Genomic DNA, 22,852 nt, shown 5'->3' on the forward strand with positions numbered 1-22,852 from the left:
ATGACACATGATTGTGGCCTGCTGTGGTGTGGACAGCACCCCCCACAGTGCCAGGTCTCATACTGCCACTACGGGAGCCCCTTGGTGTCCTAGCATGTCCACATTGACTACCAGCTGTTGGTGTTGCAGACCTACATCCACGCGGCCATCGCCGCACTTCCACCACACGTTCAAGCACGGACAGACCACGGTCGATGAGGGCCATCATCTCACCAGACTGTCTATCCATGAACTTAGTTAATCGACAGATGGCACCAGCCAGTTCACGGGTGTTGTTATTTGCAGATGTGAGAGCAGCCCTCTGCAACCTCAGGCCCTGTCTGTGGTAATGTTCTATATGTGCCTGCGCCACCATGACAGCCTGAAACATGTGCCTGCTGGTACCAACTATGTCGCATCTGCCAGGAGCATGATGTCCAGCGGCCTTACCATGAGCACTCTGGGACATCTGCCTATGTGGTGCCCTGCCGGACATCCGGCTATGCCTGCTGTGACTGGATACATTAGGCATGGTTACCACACTTTCTTGTGCACTGCCACTGAATGCCAGCTGTCCCTCTGCTATGGCCACTGGTGATGGGGTGTGTATAGGCACTGAAACTGTGTGTGGGGTTGGGGTGGCTAAAAGGGGGATGTCAAATGTTGGCGCAGTGTCAGCCCCTGACAACCCCACCTATGCCTCAACATTACTATTATCATCTTCAATGTCTGTTTGGAAACCAACATCAGACTGCATGCAGGAGGGACCCTGACCCACCTCGCCACCTGTGGGGGGAAAACAATAAATGCACTTTAAAACCTGCACAGCATTGTCTAACAGTACACACACACACACACCTCCGTAATACCTACATGTCCATGTTTTTACAGACAGTCCCACATATATGTCCATGTGGCTCCCCATCTTGCATCACACGTGTCTGGTGAGATGATGGCCCTCATCGACCGTGGTCTGTCCGTGCTTGAACACATTGATACCACTCATTAACATAGCAGTCATCTAAATGCCTACACAAGCGTCAAACACAAGGCCTGTTTCTACTTTACCTGCCTGACCTGTGTGTTGTGGTTTTACATGGCCTTACTGCTGTCATTCAGTATGCACCCTCTGTATGTCCAGACATGATGAGCATGACCCCTATATGTGTGGGCTACTATGCTCTATCCATAATATCACGTATTGGTGTGTCATGTGTATGTAATGCTCAGTACATGCCAGATGCTGCTCCTTCAGCCTATCATGTGACAACTGTAATATTTGAATACACTCCATGGTGTTGACTAGTACTTCCCCAAAGCATCTGTAGTGCTGCATATGTGGGTTGTAGGTGACCTCTCTGCTGAATGCAATATTAAGGGTGTATCTAGTGTCTACCTTCCCCCTGGATGCCTGTCCCATATATAGACCATATTATACTATCAGCTGTCCTGTGATTACACACATGACAGGTATTCCTGGTGTGTAATGTGGCAGTCCATGTACATGTATTGCATAATCCCAGAGGGAGGTACTGCTGTATGAACACCCCACAGTCACACATGTGCATGCATGGCCAGCCACACAAACACACACACATGCACACAAGTATTCTACATGTATCAACCTCCCTCCACTTCACCAGAGTAACCCTACAGACAAACTGACTACCCACCAGGATGCACACATACATACAGGTGAGGTTGCACAATGAAAGTACACACAGTCCTTCTATTACCCCTCTGTCAACATGCATAACATATGATACCCGACAGCATGCAGCGCAGCTATAGTCAATCCATGCTAGCAACAGTATACATGTGTGTGATGCATGTGCTGTCTCACTAGGTAAAGTCCCTTCCCCTGGATACCACTGTGCCCATGAACATGGTATTTCTGTGCACCTGTTCTGCACCCTGCCATGGATTGTGCACCACACCTCACAGGTGTACGACCCATTGCTGAATGTGTACCACTGTGTCAGTTATGTCAGCTTTAAAGTTCACAGCCCCATGTTTTCCAGCAACACATACCTGTTATGATATGTGGACAGCTGTCATTTGTGAATGCCTGATGTCTGATGCACAGCTCTCAACATCAGTGGACCATGTATGACCAATTCAATACTCTTATACTGACAACCATCAGAGCATACTGTGGCTATGCGGGTGTACACACCTTTATTGATTTGATACACCCATCCTTGATCTGCCATGAGACCATATCACTGCATATCTTAGCAGTACACGAGCCCAATATGTGACATATGTCCTGTACTTTCACATGCAGTGTCTATGGATCATGTTAGGTGTACAGCTGCTGATCGTGATGCATACACACCATGTGGGCATATATGTGCACACCCTTATCATGACGGTTTATCGCACCTCTTGTTGTGTGTACTACAGCAGTCACTACTCCTGGCAGGGGTATACCATCGTGGGCCATCTGCATTTGCCAGTGTATGTTCAGTCTGCCCTACACATGTCCCCCTATTCTGCATGATTGCAAGGTCTACTCATGTGCACATCCCATGGTGTTCACACACTGCCATCACTATTGCTGTGGGGGTAGGGTTATGGCTGCCACAGGTCCTGAACCTGACTATGTGCAGATACAGCCATTCCTAGCATTCTTAGGATCCCTGCTGCAGTGCATTGGTGTGTCCATGCTGACACCCCCCTTCAGCCTTTATGCAGATGCATGACAAGTACGCCCTATACATGTGTGTCAATTTACAGTGTCCCATACACTGAACACCACATGTTACAGCCTAGACCCAGCTGAAAATGTGGACTACTGTAATGCTTTATGCCATAATGTATCTCTGCAGCAGTTGCCATTGTCCTACAGGTATATACAATGGTGTTGCACTGTATATTGGTGTTGTTCCAAACATGTCCCTACTGTAGGCCATGTCTCCCACCATTACGTTACTCCCTGTGGACACATTCTGCAATGACAGGATGTTAGTTATCATGCAGGTGTCTGACATGCCCTTCCAATACCCCATCATGGTCACCCCTGTGATGCCATGCACTTCACAGCAACAATACATGCACATGTACAGCATGCATTCAGGTTAGGTGTGTTAGATGTGTGCATGGAATATACCATCTCCATTACATGCCCGGTGTGTTGGCAAGCATCTACGTAAGCCATACTCACCAGCTGCAGGCTGTTGCCTTGGTTGTATCCCGGAGGGACCTATATAAGAGGGTGAGAGATGCAATGTCAGTGGCCACACCTGTGGCACTGCTACAGTGTGGGTGGAGTATTACAATACATCAATGGTACATTTCCACAATACTACCACATCTGGACATCTGTTTATCACTACAATGCAGTAACACAATATATCTATGACATGTCAGATATGCATGATCCACCTGTACTGATGCAGATGTATACTCAACAGTGGTCTACTGATGTGCCCTGTGTCCTTACCTGCATGCTCCTCGGCAAGTGTGTCCAGCAGTTGGTGGCTGGCCAGACTGGCAGGTGCCACAAGGCTGGCCAGGAGCTCCTCCATACGTGTTAGGGGGGATGGATGGCATGGCCTCCCCTGTGGTGAGGTGATCCCCCAGACTGCAGCAGCACACCAATGGGCATTGCGAAGCAGGTCAGTACAATGATGCCGACCCTGCTCATAACTGTGGTTGTGCAGTCTGACATCATTGACCCTGTGGACTAGGTCGTTCCACAGGGCAGTCCGGTCCTGATGTTCATGGGCAGCCCTACCAAACAGCACTGGGTAGTACTGGATCCGATGTGTGATAAGCACATCATTCGCAGCTGTCGAATAGGTAGGCAAGTGTGCATGTGACATCTTGGCTGAAAGGCATAAAGATGGAAACAGGTTTGAGCAACTCATACAGCCAGGTTACCACAGTTCGTAATACACATCTCTGTCACACCCCACCATATCAGCTTCAACAAACTGTACACACAACTCATTAGGTATGGCTACAGCTTACCTACTAGTGGGACAGATATTGTATTGTACCACCTTCCTGCTATGTGATTGTAGCCATGTTCCCTGTGAGGACACTATCATCGCTGGCCTATCCACCTGCATGCCATTGTCAGGGCCACTATGGTTCCATATATGCCTGTCATATGGCTGCTTTGTGATTGCTGCACATCTGACATTCTGTGTTATTGGGGATATCTATGCATGCTGTTGGACATGTTTCGGGATTGTGTAGACTATTAATACCAACATATGTTCTGTAACAGTGACACAATAACATGTATATGTACTAATGGCCAGCAGAACCACCTCTCCAAACCCATCTGCCTATGTTATCTGGCCATATCCCATGTGTGTCCCAACCTGGGGCCTCCTCATGTACTGGTCCAGCAATCCCATCAGGTGGAACCAACCCAGGGGATGTTGTCCCCCACTGGGGGCACACACAGACATGTTCCTGTCCCCTGAGGTCAGGTCCAGGGTCTTTTCCATACTGGGCTCCACAGACACATGTGGGATATGTTACATCATTCTGAGGCACCCAGTACACATTCACACAGTTGACATGCTCCTCCTGCTCAGCCTCCAGACCAGGCACCTTCAGGACATGGACTGCTGTTGTGAGTTGCAGTTGGTTGGAGGCGTGTTCCCATTGTGCCAATATTGGGACCCATGGGGCATCCACATCACAGACCACACACACCATCCAGGGTGTTTACCCACCACATGTGTCACATACCACCCCTGTAGACTGTCTTCTATATCTACCAACCCTGCCCACTTCCACAACTATACCTGCCATACTTCCACATATTCCCATTGCATACTTCACAGGCGAAGGCAATGTGGTCCCAACAAGGGATTAACATGTGACATACCTGTCCATGATGCACACACTGCCAGCTGTAGATATCTGTGTGTATTGCTATGTGTACACATGTATACATATGCATACCAATATGTGGGGTACATTCAGACATCAGGTCCACAATCACACAACACCTTCATGCACAGCTGCACTGTTCTGTCTTGCTACAACACAGACAGGTGCCACATATGGACACTGCCTGACATTAGGGGGGTATATGTAGGAACAGATTGCAGGTAACCCTATTACACACCTATGACATTCCTGCATGTTACATTACAGATTAACCTGAGTATCCTGCAAGAGGTGCACTTTGGGTCCCATGTGTCCATCATAATGGCATTACTTCCACCACCAGCTATTGGCCACGTAATATACATCCTTCCCATTACACAACACACACTATGATGGCTTACATCCTGTCAGTCAGTGCTGATCTGCACAGTTGACGGCTATGGCCCATTACCCACAGGGACAGACACTATTGTCCATAGCAGTTGTTCAGTTGAACATCATTACAACAACACCAGATGGCAGATAAAAATCATTTTAGCAGATCTAAATCATTCCACATCATCTATCCCATTATTATGGACCAGGTACTACATTCAATTACATGCATATATACTTCACATACCTGTTGTGGGAATGATGTCAGTTCTGGATGGTTTGCTGGATACTAGAATGGTTTGTTCTTCCTTTGGCTTTTACTTTGCCTCTCTCTCTCTCTCTCTCTCTCTCTCGTAGGTGATGCACATGATCAGGTGATGGCCTCTGCACCAATCAGTGTCCTCCACTTGCTAACTGCATGCAGCTTGCTGTGTAGTACCCCCAATTACCACTGTCATGGCAACCACCTACTATAAATGCCTACATTATGTGGATGTGGTCCCGTTACCTTTCCTGTGTAATGGACATCCTTCCTGTGTGTGGGCATCAGTGTTACAGCCAGCAGGTAGAAATACCTCTTACAAGAAAACCTGCACACTCAGGCCAGCTACATATTTGTAGAAGTTTCCAGAACCACAGACAGAGTGTGAGTAGAGTTGTGGTATGTTTTGTATAGTACTGCTGTTACAGGGTTTGTGTGTAAATACTAGTTTACCTTGGAATGCAGTCTGTCTGCATAGCTCTCAACTGTGGGCCTATCCTCTTGATAGCCAGAGGTGTGCCTATTATGTTTTGTCTGTCCACCACACAGGTCCTGTGTCAGATATTTCACTGGCAGTGTGTGTGTTGAGTGCTATCAGTACATGTCTTCATCCATTTATGTTTCTAACCACAAATCCCTGACTAAGGGTATGTTGCAGACTATCCTGTAACACCAGCGACTTGCTTAGTGTAATGCAACAGTTTTCCACATATCGGCCTGTGTTCCAGCCACTGTCCTCCACCTACATACCAAGCTTTGCACATATGACATGCTGTCAGGGGTTGTTCTGTAGTGGGCTGTGAGTATGTCATGCAGCCATTCCTGCCATCAGTCCACTGCTGTTGTATCCCCCACACATACGGTGGGGCTTCGGCCATATATGTGTGGGCTTCACCTACACAATACATGTGTGCCCTTATTCACTCCAGAGGCCAGTGCATGTAACAGTGGTATATGGCCCTGTATTATTGAGTCTGGGGGGGATGCACCATAACTAACCTAGGCTGTTACAACATGTGGAGGTATCAAGGGTGAGCTGCCTTAAGGTATCTGGATGTACATTACCATACAATTCACCTATATTTAAAATAATTAAATAAATTGGGTTAATGCAAGCCTACTGCCTCCTGCCATACACACTGTTCTGTTTGTCAGTGTGCTTGTGATGGTGTCAGTTATGCCTTGTTATGTAACAGTTACATCCCATTGTGTCATCTGAGGTCTTTACCACCTAGGGATTGTGTACACAGTTTAGATAGAGCCTGCTGAACTATACATCTGCATTACTTACTGTTGATTTTTGGTATCCTGTGGCCCAGTCTGTCTTTACTATTGTACTATTTGAAGGCCTCGGCCTGGACAGCAACATTTGTAAACCTTTCCAGCCTACTGTATTAGTATAACTGTTTCAAAGTTGCATTACTCTGTTTATATGGATGTCAGTGTCTAAACAGCTATATGTCATGGCATATACAACTGTAATAGTACACAAATAAAGCTTTCCGATTTATGCAAACCTGTGTGTGGTGTTATATCCTTTAACCTCTCTGTGGGGATATGTTGCAGGCAACGATTGTCATTTGTATGGGTGGCTCATACATTGTCCAGTTATTAGGGTGCTAACTGTAGGCATAGTAACTGTTCCATATTGTGTGCCCCTTCTACATATGTATCTTACTATACATATCTCTGCATGTGTATGTGTAGTTACATATATATGTATATATATGTATACATATATATATATATATATATATATATATATATATATATATATATATCTGTATCTGCATATATGTGTCTGTGTATATGTATCCTACGGATGTTGATAGCTTCGACATTGTACATTCCCTATGGGAGCCAGATTGTACTGCATGATATGTTATTGATACCAGCCTGACATCATATAAGTGGGATGGAGTACTGTTAACATCTTGCGCCCATGTTGTGTCAGGTTCTAGTTATAGGATCTGCAACACTTGGTAGTATATTGCAGGGTGGACTTGTTTGGCTGTGGTGGTGGGGGGTTTATCTATTCGTACAAGACGTATGTTGTCTGAGGCCTCTCAAGCCCATTAATGGTGCATGTGGACATATGTTTTTGTTATGTTCCCACTGTTATCTACAGATTATGTCCGTATATACATATATAGATATATATATCTGCTTACATATATATAACTTGCTGTATATATTTAGACATACAGATGTAGACATATATATCTATAGATGTATGCATGTGTATGTATATATGTTTATATATATATATATATATATATATATATATATATATATATACATATATATAGATATCTATATATATATGTGTATGTGTATATCTATATATATATATATATATATATATATATATATATATACATATATATATCTACAGCTACATATATAGATATGTTGTATCTGTTTAGATATTAATATATATCTATATACACACACATACATCTACATGTTGGAATATATTCCCTGTGCTGTTGAATGACTGGGCTGCATGATATGTTTGTGAAAACATCAGGGTTATGTATATCTGAGTTGGCTTAGTGGTAAATCACTTTGGCTATGGTCTGCAGGGTCCTGGGTTTGACCTTTGCAGAGGCTGTTTATTTTATTGCTGGGCAGAACAAGGGCCGTTGGATACAGAGCGATTCAGGGACTTTTGTGCAGTTGTAAGCGTGTTTACGTGGGTTTGCATGGAGGTAAGCACTGCTAACTTCCGGTTACAGTTTCTTATACTCAGTTAGCTTCTAAATTGCTTAACCAGTGTAGGCATTGCTTACCACCATGCAAACAGGCTTAAACCCGCTTACTGCTGCTTAAAAGTGCTTACTCCCACTTACTCCCATGCTAATTTCTTGAAAAGAAAAGAAAAAAGGGTTGATAGGAAAGTGGAGAAAAGGGGCACAAAGAGGGAAAGACAGTAGGGAAAATAGCTAGGAATGTGCAGGAAGGGTGTGGGGAAGGTCCATAACTGCCCATTTCTTCTATAGCAACAGCTGTGCATATACACTGAATTTGGAGGTAGATTTGGACACTCAAACAATAATAAACGGTTTTGCCAATTAGATGAGATTACATGTGTCCAGTGGATACGTGTGGGAAATGGACAGCTATGTATGGGGCGAGTTTTTTTTTGGGGGGGGGGACAGATTGCCCTTATTTTTTTTCAGGTGAGAGTGGGATGTTGGGGAGAGATAGTAGGTATAGTTGGATAGGAAGGTTGGGTAAGTTAACAGACAAGACAAACAAGAGTATACAAGGGCGGTATGTGACACATGTGGGGGGTAAAGACCTTGATGGGGAGGGGTGTTGGGACATCGGAAACCCATGAGCCTCCTAGTGGACACAGTGTGACTGAGATCTCCACCCATGGGCAGTCACCACTGCACCTCCACAGCCACGAAGGTGGCTGTGCTGGGGGCTGAGTTGCAGAGCCAGGCTTGTGATGGTGTCAGTTATGCCTTGTTATGTAACAGTTACATCCCATTGTGTCATCTGAGATCTTTACCACCTAGGGATTGTGTACACAGTTTAGATAGAGCCTGCTGAACTATACATCTGCATTACTTACTGTTGATTTTTGGTATCCTGTGGCCCAGTCTGTCTTTACTATTGTACTATTTGAAGGCCTCGGCCTGGACAGCAACATTTGTAAACCTTTCCAGCCTACTGTATTAGTATAACTGTTTCAAAGTTGCATTACTCTGTTTATATGGATGTCAGTGTCTAAACAGCTATATGTCATGGCATATACAACTGTAATAGTACACAAATAAAGCTTTCCGATTTATGCAAACCTGTGTGTGGTGTTATATCCTTTAACCTCTCTGTGGGGATATGTTGCAGGCAACGATTGTCATTTGTATGGGTGGCTCATACATTGTCCAGTTATTAGGGTGCTAACTGTAGGCATAGTAACTGTTCCATATTGTGTGCCCCTTCTACATATGTATCTTACTATACATATCTCTGCGTATGTATGTGTAGTTACATATATATGTATATATATATATGTGTATACATATATATATATATATATATATATATATATATATATATATATATATATATATATATCTGTATCTGCATATATGTGTCTGTGTATATGTATCCTACGGATGTTGATAGCTTCGACATTGTACATTCCCTATGGGAGCCAGATTGTACTGCATGATATGTTATTGATACCATCCTGACATCATATAAGTGGGATGGAGTACTGTTAACATCTTGCGCCCATGTTGTGTCATGTTCTGGTTATAGGATCTGCAACACTTGGTAGTATATTGCAGGGTGGACTTGTTTGGCTGTGGTGGTGGGGGGTTTATCTATTCGTACAAGACGTATGTTGTCTGAGGCCTCTCAACCCCATTAATGGTGCATGTGGACATATGTTTTTGTTATGCTCCCACTGTTATCTACAGATTATGTCCATATATACATATATAGATATATATATCTGCTTACATATATATAACTTGCTGTATATATTTAGACATACAGATGTAGACATATATATATATATAGATGTCTGCATGTGTATGTATATGTGTTTATATATATATATATATATATATATATATATATATATATATATATATATATATAAATATATATATATATATATATATATATATATATATACATATATATATATCTACAGCTACATATATAGATATGTTGTATCTGTTTAGATATTAATATATATCTATATACACACACATACATCTACATGTTGGAATATATTCCCTGTGCTGTTGAATGACTAGGCTGCATGATATGTTTGTGAAAACATCAGGGTTATGTATATCTGAGTTGCCTTAGTGGTAAATCACTTTGGCTATGGTCTGCAGGGTCCTGGGTTTGACCTTTGCAGAGGCTGTTTAGTTTATTGCTGGGCAGAACAAGGGCCGTTGGATACAGAGCGATTCAGGGACTTTTGTGCAGTTGTAAGCGTGTTTACGTGGGTTTGCATGGAGGTAAGCACTGCTAACTTCCGGTTACAGTTTCTTATACTCAGTTAGCTTCTAAATTGCTTAACCAGTGTAGGCATTGCTTACCACCATGCAAACAGGCTTAAACCCGCTTACTGCTGCTTAAAAGTGCTTACTCCCACTTACTCCCATGCTAATTTCTTGAAAAGAAAAGAAAAAAGGGTTGATAGGAAAGTGGAGAAAAAGGTGCACAAAGAGGGAAAGATAGTAGGGAAAATAGCTAGGAATGTGCAGGAAGGGTGTGGGGAAGGTCCATAACTGCCCATTTCTTCTATAGCAACAGCTGTGCATATACACTGAATTTGGAGGTAGATTTGGACACTCAAACAATAATAAACGGTTTTGCCAATGAGATGAGATTACATGCGTCCAGTGGATACATGTGGAAAATGGACAGCTATGTATGGGGCGAGTTTTTTTTGGGGGGGGGAACAGATTGCCCTTATTTTTTTTCAGGTGAGAGTGGGATGTTGGGAAGGGATAGTAGGTATAGTTGAATAGGAAGGTTGGGTAAGTTAACAGACAAGACAAACAAGAGTATACAAGGGCGGTATGTGACACATGTGGGGGGTAAAGACCTTGATGGGGAGGGGTGTTGGGACATCGGAAACCCATGAGCCTCCTAGTGGACACAGTGTGACTGAGATCTCCACCCATGGGCAGTCACCACTGCACCTTCACAGCCACGAAGGTGGCTGTGCTGGGGGCTGAGTTGCAGAGCCAGGCTGACCCTCTAATCGTGACATGCAGCCCTCGAGCTGGCATAGCAGATCACCAAATTGCTGGTTGAGCTCCCTACACACCATGACCCAGACCTGGCGACGGGTGAAAGGCTCCTGTCCATGCCCATTCCCAGGGGGGGTGAGCTACATCCCCTGAGGTGGTTCCACCCAAAGGTGGTGCAGGATCAACGGACAGAGAGGTCCCAGGTTGGGCCCGAGACATGCTGGTGCCCGGTGTCATGGCCAGCTGAAGTGTTTAGATTTTATCATCATATGTGGGTTAGTAATAGTCAACACATTCCAGGGTTTGGTATAACAGCATGCATAGATATTCCCATTAACCCAGACACCAGATACGGAACAGTTGCATAACAAACAGAACACATGCATATATGGGGCCACAGTGGTAATAAGAATAGCATGCAGGTACATTGATGGCACCATGCCACCAGTGTTGGAATAATTCAATATAGCACATGCATGGGAACAATTAAAATATTTATCAAACAATTGGACATTATCAAAACATTGGAGTTATTACATACCGGTCAGGATGGGTATGTTGTTTATTGTTGGAGATATGGTAGGGGGGAGATATCAATTAACAACTAGTATATTCCTGTAGTCCATATTACTTTCCTAGTCAGTGCTTGTTATCTGTACCTTACAAGTCTTACTACACTACCCTATAGCCTTAGTTTGGACAGTGATATGGTTGTTATCATCGTTATACCTGAAATGATTTCACCTGCAGTATACACCTCTTACCTGTTATACCTGTGGAGGGAATGTTTGTTAACACTAACTAACTGTTTCTACACATACTCCCAGATTCCGGGTTGATGTTGTACACATAGCCATGCAACTCTTTCTGCACAGACTCTGGCCATGTGTTGACCACATGCAGGTATACCAGGATATATTTAGACTATTGCCCACTTCAACCTTTAGTGACTTGACACACACACATATACATGCTTTCCTACACAGTTATATTATGTAGCACATTGTGGGTGACAGTGATCAGTGATACTTTATTATTCAGCAACACTCACAATTCCCTACAATACCAGAGTAAACAGTACCAGTACAGGGTATAATGGTTTTTATTTATCAGCACAGTCTTCGTATCTGACGTACCTGTGGGAGGAATGTTTGTTAGCACTACCTGAATTTTGCCACTCAAATTACCAGATTTCACATTAGTATTATGCACATACATCTCACTCTGTCACTGTATGCACTCTGGTCACAGCTTGACAACATGGGGGTGTAGATAGGACATACTTGGCCTAATACTCTCCTAACAGTTTCGGGAGTTGCTACACGGACAGGTTTGTTCTCATAGATATTTGACAATAACTTGTATTTCCTGTTTGCTGGCTAAACATCTGGGATCATCCCATAGACCTACCAAGGGGACAGGGGGACAGGCAGCAGATATGGGCCCATATACTGGACATTCTGGTCTTATTTGTACAGTTGTGGGGTACGATTCTGTATGCAGCCTACTTCCAATCCCAGGATTCAGACCATGGCTGTGTCTGCTACAACTTAAATACTGTCCATCAGAGTTGTATGTGCTATATAGATATTGTTGTATATCTCCTATCTGCTTTCTGTGTTATAATTCTCCTGTGCTTTTGCATTCTGACCTTGTATTACAACACTCTTATACAGATTTCCTAGACAGTTATATTTTGTAGGACAGTGATGAGTAATACCTCATTATTCAGAGCAACTGCATCAGTCACAATGCCATACAATACCACTGTAAACAGTGCCAGTACAGTGTATCATTCTTGCATTTCTGGGCACAGTGTTGGTATGTGATAGACTTGTATGAGAAATGTTTAGCACAACCTGAATGTTGCCACACAAAGTACCAGATTCCACATTAGTATTATGCACATACATCTCACTCTGTTACTGTACACACTCTGGCCACAGCTTGACAAGATGGGGGTATAAATGTTACATACATGGCTTCTTAGTCTCATAAGGTTTTGGGGAGTTGCTAGTGTGCCAGCTTTATTCTCATAGATGCGTGTCAATCAGTTATATTTCTTGTTTTCTGCCTATTTGTCTGGGATCATCCCACTGATTTCCCAGGGGGACAGGTTGACAGGAACAGATATGGGCCACTCTAATGGACATTCCGGACATATCTGTACAGTTGTGGGGTATGATTCTGTATGCAGACCACTACCACTGGCAGGATTCGAACCATGGCTGCGTATGCTAAAAAAACAACAGTTCATATCTCAGTTGCATGTGCTATTTGGGTTTTGTTGTCTGCCTTTACCCTGTTTTCTTCCTATGTGTCTCTCAGTTGTACTAAATGGCCACTGGGGATTACACCAGTCATATACAGGCATTCTTACACATTCTATTCATGGTGCATGGTGTGGGTAACAATGCTTATTACAACAGTACTATTACATGAATGCAAATCTACATTACCATATGATACCAGAGTATACACATGCAGTCCAGCAGTTAGACCTTTACTGTCAGGCTATTACACTTTTATTTACATACATACTATATGAGTCTTTTCCTGCCATATTCTCTGGTGTATGCAGTGCTTGCCTTAAACAATACAGGTTTTATACAGGCAATTAATTTACTAATACTTTTAGATTAATTTTCTTTGACAGTACATGCAAGAGTATTACTGCCCTGCCTCACATCACAACCTTTCCAGGTGACTGCCATGGGCCTCCTGGTTCGTGGCCTGCACGATTGCAGCTGTGGAGGACATAAGAGGATTATTTAGCCATATCTATCCAAGATATACATGAGCTGGAAATTATTACACACTAAGTGGGGTGATACTTACACACAGCTGGGACATCCCCTGCCATTCTAGCCTCTTGGATCCACTGCTCCAAGAGGTCCCCCTTACACTGCTTCAGGTCAGCATAGTGATGCCTGACCTGCTCACCAGTTCGGGCTATGCCAGTGGCACTGGAGAGGTCACAGGCGAGATGGTCCCAGGCATCCGCCTTATATTGGGAGCCCTGGTACTGGGCCTGCAGCAGTCTCTGTTCATGGTCTTTGACAAGGAATCTTGCCATGACTCTGGACTCCTGGATGCACCAGCACTGTGCCTGGAAGTGCACACCCTCTCCCCTTCCTGACATAGTGCCTGCAAGGGAAGCTACAACCAGTTATGAGATGTATTCCAACCTCATGGGTTTAAGTAGGGCCAATTTTCCACAATTTCTCCATGACTGGCCGGTTTTGAAAAGGCTAAGCTATGAGCAAACCTGCTTACCTAAGGTTGGCATTTTTTAAAGGGATATAACACTGGGGACATTCAGTTAGCTGGCCTACACATTGCTTACACCTCCTAAGTTGGCCTGTGCAATGCTTAGCATTGCTTAATTTGACTTTGCATTATATCTCCTTTTTGACATTCATTTATTATTCATTACATCTTATATGTATGTCTTGTATCCATGATTCATGTGTACATACACTGTATGGGGTCTTTGTGTTTTATTGGGGACTTCAACACTCTATTACAATTACACCTGACTTCTGGGCTTACTGCTGTACTCCAGTTCACATATTTATGTTATGTAGTGGGTTAAGGAACATATGTCTGTATACTAATTCCTTTCACAGGTTCAGTTTGATTTTACTATAATGAAGACTTGTTTGCTGATACCTCATTCTTCTGTATTGCTGTGATGGCTTGTTGGTTAACTACTGTGACTATAGTGTATAGGGTCCTGGGTTCAAGACCTGCAAGGCCATTTTTTTGTTGATGGGCAAAACAAGGGCCGTTGGATACAGAGGGATTAAGGCACTTTTGAGCATTATAAGTGGGTTTGCGTGGGTTTGCGTGAGGGTAAGCAATACTAACCTCCGGTTGCATATGCTTGCAGAGAGTTAGCTTCAAAATTGCTTAACCTGTGTGCACATTGCTTACCCTCATGCAAATGGGCTTAAATTTGCTTACTAGTGCTTAAATATGCTTACTGCTGCTTATTGGTGCTTAAACCTGCTTACTAGTGCTTTATTCATTATGACACTGACACCTCACATGTGCATTTACTGCAGTACTCTAGTTCACAAATATATGTTATTTAGTGGGTTATGCAACAAAAATATTGGTCATAATGTGCTTTGCCATGGAAAATGGAATGTGGTGCAGTGGGACGCAAACCAGGAATGCCTGCTTGTAAGGCAAATGCTCTGCCCACTACACTATTGCTGCGCTGCTTCATTTGCATATATCTTCCTTGTTATTCTATTCAGCAATTTAAGCTGCATTAACCGTAGCTAAGCAATGGGCACACCCACGCACCTATGGTTAGCTTTAATCGGATTTAAAAAAAAAATAAAGAAATACAGGTTTGTTCATTTTATTTGTATTTTCTTGCTGTTGTACACCAGGGGGAATGTTGGTGGGGATATGCGGACACCTATGAGCAGTCTCGCTCATTTCTTGGGCCTTTCTACTGTTTTTCATTGTCAGGGCATGTATATTCTGAGAGCTCTGGTCTCAGACATGCCCCCTGCACTCTTACACGCCCCGTGTAAGATTAGGAGCTCAGGCAGCGTGCCTCATTATTATGCATGGCGCGCTGTTGTCCTGCTCCTAAACGGCTGCTTCCATGCAGGTCTAAGCTAGTCCTGCACAGAAGATTAGTAAATCTGGGGGATGGTATTTTGCTTATTATCTTACTTGCATTCTTTGACATCTTAGCATATGATACAAAATATTATGATTATTTACTTTTAGACAGGAAGAAGTAACCTGGACAGTTCTTAGAATTTTTAGAACTCCCGCAGCATCACAAAAGTGCTCAAAGTTTGTTTCAAGATGATTTTCATAGTAAGGGCTTAAAAATGAACAAACTATCAGTTGCAACTCACACAAAAATGTCCAGAAGTGAATCCAAACCACTCCAACACCATACATCAATCCCCCAAACCCTCCAAACCACCAAAAAACAATAAAAAACATCTCAAAGTATCCCAACCACTAAAAAGCCATATTTAATAATAATTAATATTTAATGATTTAGAAAGCACTGTTTGTATGAGATGTTTAATAAAAAGCAGACTGTCATTTTTTTAAAGGAGACATAGTATATAAACTTGATTTAAAAGAATGACAGTTTTGTTTGATCCAGGTATAACTTGTAAAAGTGTGAGTGCTACTTTAATTATTTGATATAAGTCCAATAGTTACTTTTATATATGTAAAAAGCTATATTTTTATACTTTGTTTATAACATAGCATATATTTCTTGTGTGCTATTGCATGTAAAGTATACTATCAATAGCACACGACTGGACCATTTTAAGAACCCAGAATGAAACTTAACATGCCTCTTTAGTGTCATTTGTTGCATCTTGTGTTATATTTAATAGCACATTACTCAAATATGCCAATATTTCAGAAAGTGTGCCACCTAACATAAGTTTTATCATAATAATGATTAACTTTTAATAAGATGAATAGTTTAACCTTTTAAACTCTAAGTGAAAATAAGTGGCTTGAATTTCATATATAGCTAAAAGAATCAAACTCTAACATTTTAAAAAGGGAACTAGTAACCATTTAAAGTTGGGAAAGAAAAATAAATGATTTACCTTGTAAAAGGAAACATGTAGCACATGTTCATAAATATCTGAGCACTTTTTAAAATTAATAGAAATTCATAGCCATTAAACACATTGATTTTTCATTTTTCCATCAGGTTTTTTTACTGTTTTTTGTCTTTTATTAACCAACCATCTCTTGATGCATTTTTCTTCAAAGAAGCTGATAGATTCCAGTCCATTTATTCTGTTTTTTCCCCCCTAGGTTTTATTTTTCTGTATAAAGTCCATGGCATCTTCCAAGGTGTTAAAAAATATTCTTTCTTTCAGGAAGGTGAATCCTGGAGACAAGATTTGTGCTTTAATATTGTTTTTCTTTAAGCTTTTAGCAAGTGGCATACATGCTTTTCTCTTGGACATCACTAATGTAGATTATACCATGACCCCCCATTAATATTCCAAAACGTGCATGCTGATTGGCCAGCGTGCACATTGTAAATCAACTTATACTAATGGAAAAAGGTCCGGTCGCCCGGACTTTTTCCATTAGTATAAGTCTCGTTTAAAACACTGTCTCGCTATGTTAAAAGAGTTTAACATATCGACACAGGTTTTAAAAAAGCAACGGAGATCTCCGTTGCTTTTTTTAAAGCTGTCTCGCTATGTTAAACTCCTTTAACATAGCGACAATAGTAAAAAGCAACGGAGATCTTGCTTTCTCCGTTGCTTTTTTTTAAACCTGTCTCGCTATGTTAAATGGGTTTAACATAGCGAGACAGCTTTAAAATAAGCAACGAAGATCTCCGTTGCTTATTTTAAAGCTGTCTCACTATGTTAAATCCATTTAACATAGCGAGACAGGTTTAAAAAGCAACAGAGAAAGCAAGATCTCCATTGCTTTTTACTGTTTCGCTATGTTAAATGGGTTTAACATAGCGAGACAGCTTTAAAATAAGCAACGGACATCTCCGTTGCTTATTTTAAAGCTGTCTCGCTGTTAAACCCATTTAACATAGCAAAACAGTAAAAGCAATGGAGATCTTGCTTTCTCCGCTGTTTTTGGCCACAGCTCTGATGTACTGCGTAGGCATGCGCAGTACATCAGAACTGCCGCGGATACCAGCCAGCTGCGGAAGGGCAGCAAAGAGGCATTATACAATGCCATTATTTAAGAAAAGTAATTATTTCTTTTCTTAAATAATGTCATAGTATAATAGCAATAACCCACTTCTGGGTGTGGGTAATGCGGGATTTACCCATGGTTGTCTTTGTTTGGTCCCTCGGGCTTCGTCCTCGGGACCAAACCACGCCAACCGTGGGTAATCCGATTACCAGGCGTGTTATTGCTATAATAGTCATTGTCAAATTGTATAGTATTTCCTATCATTTTAACGGAATAATTAGTCCATAAACCTTTTAAGACTAAATCCTTATCTTGACGTGAGAAAAAACTTAGGATTACTGACCTTGATGAAGGTATTTTTTTTTTTTTTTTTTTTTACAGATGAGTTAGAAAGCGATCTATGTGTCCTTTCGATGCCAAATTAAAAAGCGTCAGGCAGGTTCAAAGTTTTAGGCAGCCAGGTATTAAGGAATTGAATTATACTGTTTCCCTCTTTTTTTCAGGAATCCCATAAATCCTGATGTTATTTCTTCTAGATCTGCTCTCTAAGTCTTCTATTTGTTTGCCAGAATAAATTGTTTTGTTTCAGATGAAATTCAGTGTTATTCTCATTTTCAAGTAATCTTCCATCAAAATCAGACATTGCCTCTTCTATACTCAAGATTTATGATTGTTGTTTAAGAGATTCCCTCAGCACCCCAACTTGTTTTTACATTCCTCCTTGAAATTGTTCATTTTGCTTTCTAATTTATCTTTACAGATAACTCACTGATGTTACTTAGCATAGCCTGTATGTCTTTTTTTTCATAGTACTGTCCTGTACACTGAGCTTAGCGTGGCTCATTCTCAGACAATTAGTTATTTCTAGTTTTCTTGACAGGAAAAAGCAATTAAAATAGTTTCATACTTGTTATTGTTTTGTAGTGAATCTTTCAATAGATATTCAACTATAAAGCCATCAAGTTTTGAAACATTCTATTTCATTTTTTATGTAAATATCCTGTCAGAGATGTTAAAATGAAGCAGAGCTAAAAACAGTGCTGTTAACTGCTCACCATCTTCGCCATGTCCTCAATTTTCAGAATTTTGAATTCTCAGGCTCATATGTTAAAGTTTGATCTGACAAATTGTGAAAACATTAGGAATGTTTCATCTGCACTTTCTTCTTGTGAGGAAAATCTGTTTTAAATAACTTAATTTCTTCTATTGCATAAGTCACTACTCATTGTTTGCAGAGTATGTGTATGACTCTGTTGACACTTTTTCCAGAGGTATGGCAACTGGTAATCTTTTGAGGAGATTTGCATGGCTGCATTCTCAGAAGCTCCCAGATGATGTTAAAAATAAGATTTTAAAATCTCCCTTGGATATAGATTTAGTCTTTGGCCCCTCTGCTGCACTAACACAACTGTACTTTCCCACTAAACTGTATTAACAGTAGTTTTCTGTCAGAGCATTCAGTTGATAATCTTCTACCTGTTTACCAGGACAGATGATAATATATCTGGCATTTGCTGCATATGCACAAAGAAAATATAGCTGCTTAAGCTGAACTTATCACAACAGCAGTTGTTTGAATGATCACTGCTGCAGTAGCCTTAGCTATATGGGTTACATCCTGCCAAGGATACATGCACCCAAAATGTCAAGCAGCTTGAGCTGAGCCGACTAAAAGACAAGTTTGGGCACAAAGTCCTTCACAGTTTCCTGCCAGCAGAGAGACAGTCAGGTTGAGATCTGAAAGAACTATACTAAGAACAGCAAAAAAAAATTGTCCACACTCTGGCATAAAAAAACACACTAAAAACAAGGGGGGGTGGAGGGAGGGAGAGGCTACTGCAGCAGTGATCAATTGAACATCTACTGTTATGGTAAGTTCAACTTACACAAATGTACTATGTGTTTTATATTTTGAACTGCTGCAGTAGCCTTAGCTATATGGGTAGATTACCATAGCTAACTATATTTGGGAGGAGGAAGGAGAAGGGTGCAGGAGCCACTGGAGAATGGTCCTAGAAAAGCATGATCTAGATCTAGAGAACGAATCCAGCTTATGGTGCTTTGTAAAAGTATGTACAGAGGACCAAGTAGCAGCTTCTGGAATACTTCTAGAATCCAACCCTTTCCAAAAATCCATAGAAGAAGCAAAGGTCCTTATAGAGTGGGTACAATAACCAAAGGCAAATAAACAATATAAAATAAAATAATCTTGGTCAGCCTTCTGGTGGTTCAAGTTTTATATTATTCCTTGTAGAGTGGGACTTGACCATAGCTGGAATAGATTTGTCATGGTGGGTATAACAAAAGGTAATAGCCTTAGACAGCTATTTGGAAATAGTCTGTTTTGACACCAGTTATTCCTTCCTTCACAAGAAATAAGCAATTGATCCAGTGATCTGAAAGATTTAGTTCTGTCAGGATAATAACTGAGTTGTCTGTGGATATTCAAGGTATGGAGTATCCTTTCTCCCTCATTTTTACATTCGGGAAAGAAAATGAAGAGTTGGACAGTGTGGCTTAAAGGAAACTTGGAAACCACTTTATGAATAAAAGAAGGATTCGTTCTCACGGAAACACTGCTACTGTGGAAATGAGGTAGAGTTGGCTCACCATAAGAGCTTACAACTCAGATGGTCTTCTTGCAGTGGTCAAAGAGATCAGTAAAAATGTTTTCCATGTTAAGAATCATAAGTCAACCAGATTAGCTGGTTTAAATGGAGCAAGTGCTAGCTTCTCTAGCACAGAATTAAGATCCCAAGGAAGGGCAGTGGCCAACTTGGACACTTCTTATGCAACCCCTCTTTCAAGAACATTTTGACATGCAACTGCCTTGAAAGAGGATGACCCATGGCAGACATGCTGAAATGCTGATAAATGAACCCCAATAGAGGAATAAGAAAGGCTATAGTATAGAAACTCACACAAATGTAGCTAAACCAGAGAACCACTAGCCCTGAATGGGTACTGGTTATGTTGTTGGCACCAACTAGAAAAACGTTTCCATTTGCTAATATATGATTCTCTGGTAGTAGGGTTTCTTACCTCCATTATCACCTGTTGGATGCCCTCAGAAAACAGGTGCGAAAAAGGAATTGAGACCCCATCATCCAGGTAATCAGTCTGAAGATGATTGATGTAGGGGTATATCAAAACCCCCTATTCTTGTGTGAGTAGATCCATTCTGTGAGAAAGCCTGTGATAGTTGCCCCTGGCCAGTTCCAAAAGAAGGGAGAACCATGGTTGCCTGGGCAGATGGGAGTCACCACAATGTTCTTGGGAGATTCCTTCATAAGTAACCTGGATATTAGTGGAAATGCATACAGGAACTTTCCTGCCCAAAGAAAACAAAATGCATCTGTCTTCCAGGTGTTCTTGCATGGAGTCTTGGAACAGAATTTTGCCAGTTGCTTGTTCAGAGAGGAAACAAAGACGTCTACTTGAGGAACTCCACACAGACAGATCAAATCTAGGAAGATGCTTGGATATAGATTCCATTTGGGAGGGTCTGCCCTGGTCCTGCTCAGTTTGTCCACCACACAATTCTGCTCTGAAAGAATGTGGGATGCCTTCTAGAGTGAGATTGTACTGTGAAGCTGTATCCCAAGCTAACATGGCTAGTCTGCAAAGGGAATATGCCTGGTTCACCCTTGCTTGTTGATGTACTACGTCACTGTAGTGATATCTTTAACCACGTGAAGAGGTCCTGAGGGGCCAAAGATGGTTCATAAAATTGAGTCCCTTGATCAGGGCAAGCATCTCTTTGATATTTATGTGCTTGCATTTGTCCTTGGCACCCCACACCCCCTGCACTTTTACCTCTGCTGAAACTGCTCCACAAGCAAAATCTGAAGCATCTGTGGTGACTGCATTGGAGCTTGGAGGGAGAAGGGGAGACCTTGATTTAAGGAAATCTGTTGTCTCCACCAAATTATTTCTCTTCTGACACACTCCAGTACTGGGATCTGAAAAGATAAAGGGTGTTGATGCTGGGACCAAAGAGATTTCAGATTCTACTGCATCTTTCTCTTGTGGAGTTTTCCCAGGGGTATCATGATAATCATAGATGCCATAAGACCCAAAATCCTGAGGTACTCCCTTGCAGTGACTAAAATCTTAGTGGTAAAGCTCAGAAATAGATCTAAATAAAGATCTATTTTCCCAGTGGAAGAAAAGCTCTTTGAACTGAGTTGTCTAGCTGACATCTCAGGAAGATAATCTTGTCTGAGGGGGTCAAGAAAGACTTTTGAATGTTCTCTTGGAATCCCAGCTTGTTCAAGAGATCTTTCACCCCTGAAAGAGATTTCCAACATTTTGAAAAAGGCACTACAAAGATAAGTAAGTCATATAAATGTGGAAAAATGTTGATACCCTGTAGCCTGCAATTAGCTATAACTAGAGCTAGACACTTTGTGAACACTTTTGGTGCAGTGGGTAGTCCAAAAGTTAAGGGAGAGAACTGATAATGTGATCCAGGCACACAAAACCTTAAGAAAAGGCTTAAGTCCTGATGAACAGAAATATGAAAATAAGAATCTTTTAAGTCTAGTGTTACCATGAAATTTGAAAGTGGAAAAAGTAACATCATTTTGAATTTAGACACCAAGACAAATAGGTTAAGGAAAGAAAGATCCAGAACTTCTCTCCAAGCATTTTCTTTCTTTGACACTAGAAACATCCTTGAAAAAAAACTCTTCCCCAACTGAGAAGGAGGAACTGGTTCAGTCACTTCTTGGGACAGCATATCATGAAGAACAGGTGGAATTTGTATCTAATATATTTGCAATATCAACTGGATCTTAGTAGGTTGTACCATTCTGAATAAGTATGAAGCAATGCTGTATGTTATTTCTTAATTTCCTGATGTAAATAAAGAAGATTCATAATTTTCCTTAGCTTCTGATACTAGTCTATACTCACGGAATGCCTTGGCATTCGTGATGATATTTGTGAAAAGAAAAAATGGAAATGA

Source organism: Protopterus annectens, chromosome 4.part0 (assembly GCF_019279795.1).
Source record: "Protopterus annectens isolate FY-2018-M chromosome 4.part0, PAN1.0, whole genome shotgun sequence".
NCBI classification, from domain to species: Eukaryota; Metazoa; Chordata; order Ceratodontiformes; family Protopteridae; genus Protopterus; species Protopterus annectens.